Genomic DNA, 3,393 nt, shown 5'->3' on the forward strand with positions numbered 1-3,393 from the left:
AGAAATTAACCTTAGTACAGTGTTACTAACCAAAGTACACTTGGGTTTCACTATTTTTTCTACTAATGTCTTCTTGCTATTACAGGACCTAATCCAAGGTCTCAAATTGCATTTAGTTGTCAGGCTCTTCCAATCTATGGTTATGCCTTGGTCTTCTCTCATCTCTCTGGAACAGTTATTTAGTTGCCAAGTCATGTCCGACTCTTTGAGACCCCATGGACTGTATGTAGCCCACCAGGCTCCTCTGTTCATGGCATTCTCCAGGCAAGGATACTGGAGTGGGCTTCCCTTTCCTCTTCAGTGGATCTTCCTGACCCAGGGATCAAACCCACGTCTCCTGCACTGTATTCTTTACCACTTTAGGTAAATACCACTGTATTCTTTAGCCACCAGGGAAGCCCCTTTGGAACAGGGTTGTCAGTTATTTCTGCCTCTCACTTTGGTCTGTCTGATTATTTGTTTATGATTAGATTGAGGTTATGCGTTAATTGGGAAGATACCACAGAGTGATAATGTTCTCAAAGCCTCATATCAAGGCATACATGATGTCATTCTGTATTACTGAAAATGTTAACCTTCACCACATGGCTAAGGTGGTGATACCTGCTGGAATTTTCCATTGTAAATTGACCATTTCTTGCTTTATAATTATTACATATTTAGAAGGAGATACTTTATACCAACAACCTATTTCTGCTTTGACTTTCCCCCATTCATTTTACTATCCTTAAGTGGACTTCATGGAGGCAGTTATTACTCTGATACACTAATGGTGATTTCTTATTTCCTTCATTATTTATTTATCAGAATTTTCTATGTGAAAGAGTTGTTACTTCTCCCCCATTTATTTAGTCCATTATTTATGTCAGTATGGACTCGTATATTTATGTCATTTTTTGGGTTACAATATAATATTATATGGGCTTCCCAGGTGGCTCAGTGGTAAAGGATCCACCTGCCAATGCAGGAAATACTCAAGAGACTCAGGTTCGATCCTGGGTCAGGAAGATCCCCTGGAGAAGGGAATGGCAACCCACTCCAGTATTCTTGCCTGGAAAATCTCATGGGCAGAGGATCCTGGTAGGCTACAGTTGATGGGGTTGCAGAGAATTGGACATGACTGAGCATGCACAGGCACACACTGATAATACTATCTTTATTATGTGACTCTACTGTTCCAACTTTGGCCCATTTTAGCTCTTTCAATATTCAACCATTTTTGATTGACAAAGATGGAAATTTCATATAGTTCAACCTATCATTTCTCATGGGAGTGAGAGCCGTTTGGTGTTAGTAATTAGACTTTAAAATTTTTTCTCTACCTGCATTGCTACTACCCTGTCTAATCACCCTCTCTCACTTGGATGACTGCAGTGGCCCCTAAGTGTTCTCTCTGCCTCTGGTCTTGTCTCCCCACCATCCCATCTCCTCACCACAGAATCTTTTGAAAATGCAAACCAGACCACATCACTTCCTTGTTTAAAAATGCTTCAAACCCTTCCCAGTGCTCTCAAGATGAAGTCTAGATTTCCTAACACGGTCTAGAACAGTGCTGTTGGAGAGAAATAGAAAGTGAGCCACCTAGGGAATGTGAAATTTTCTAGTAGCCACATCAAAAAAGTTAAAACAGAAAAAAATCAAATAGTTTTATTTAACCCATAATATTATCATTTCAGCACACAATTAATACAAAACTGTTGAGATACTTTTTTTTTTTATCCTAATCTTTGAAATCCAGCTTACAGCACCTCTCAACTGGGACTCACCACACTTCAAGTATCCTAAGCAGACCTAGAGGACCCCTCACCCTTCAGCCTCTTCCAACTTCCCACTCCAATCCCACCTTATTCTCTACATCATGTCCAAGCTCTGAATCATCACATATGCTGCTTTTTCTGCTGGGAATGCTTCCCGGCCCTTTTACCTTGACGTTTCTGCTATCTTAATAATCGTTACCCTTTACTGAAACTGCTTAACGTTAGTAAAACTGCCTGGGCATGAGGCCCCGTGGATCTTGCTCACTGCTGTATCACCAGCATGTACCACGATGCCAGACACACAGCAGGGGCTCACTAGAGCCTATCAAACTGAATCAAGAAGTCTATGAAATTTTAGGGAGGGAGGACAATTAGGAAGCTGTTACAATGGCGTGCTGGATGCAGACCAAGATGATGGAAAGACTGCCTTTTAAAATTCTCCTTCAATCTTTGCTGGTGCTAAAAACTCTATTCACTACACCTTCCAAACTCTAAAGTATCTCTTGATTGCCTTTTTACCAGGCATGGAAGAAATCTGATCAAGGTGAACATACACAAGGACTCACCAAGGCCCTCTGAAAAATGTGAGAGTGTTAGTCACTCAGTCGAGTCTGACTCTTTGTGATCCCGTGGACTGTAGCTCGCCAGGCTGCTCTGTCCATGGAATTCTCCAGGCAAGAATACTGGAGTGGGTAGCCATTCCCTTCTCCAGGGGATCTCCCCGGCCCAGGGACTGAACCTAGGTCTCCTCCATTGCAGGCAGATTCTTTACCATCTGAGCCATGAGGGAAGCTTCCGAGGTCCTCTAGTTGTTACTGTTGTTTAGTCACTAGGTCGTGTCCAATTCTTTGTGACCCCATGGACTGCAGCACGCCAGGCCTCCCTGTCCCTCACTATCACCCGGAGTTTGCCCACGATCATGTCCATTGAGTCAGTGATGTTACCCAACCATCTCATCCTCTGCTGCCCCCTTCTCCCTTTGCCTTCTGTCTTTCTCAGCATCAGGCTCTTCTCCAGCGGCCCTTTCAGTTCAGTTCAGTCACTCAGTCATGTCCGACTCTCTGTGACCCCCATGAACCGCAGCATGCCAGACCGCCCTGTCCATCACCAACTACCGTAGTCCACTCAAACCCATGTCCATTGAGTCGGTGATGCCATCCAACCAGCTCATCCTCTGTCATCCCCTTCTCCTCCTGTCCTCAATCTTTCCCACTATCAGGGTCTTTTCAAATGAGTCAGCTCTTTGCATCAGGTGGCTGAAGTATTGGAGTTCCAGCTTCAACATCAGTCCTTCCAGTGAACACCAAGGACTGATCTCCTTTAGGATGGACTGGTTGGATCTCCTTGCAGTCCAAGGGACTCTCAAGAGTCTTCTCCTACACCACAGTTCAAAAGCATTAATTCTTTGGCGCTCAGCTTTCTTTATAGTCCAACTCTCACATCCATACATAACCACTGGAAAAACCATAGCCTTGACTAGACAGACCTTTGTTGTCAAAGTAATGTCTTTGCTTTTTAATATGCTGTCTAGGCTGGTCATAACTTTCCTTCTAAGGAGTAAGCGTCTTTTAATTTCATGGCTGAAATCACCATCTGCAGTGATTTTGGAGCCCAGAAAAACAAAGTCAGCCACTGT

Source organism: Cervus elaphus, chromosome 21, assembly GCF_910594005.1.
Source record: "Cervus elaphus chromosome 21, mCerEla1.1, whole genome shotgun sequence".
Classification (NCBI taxonomy): domain Eukaryota; kingdom Metazoa; phylum Chordata; class Mammalia; order Artiodactyla; family Cervidae; genus Cervus; species Cervus elaphus.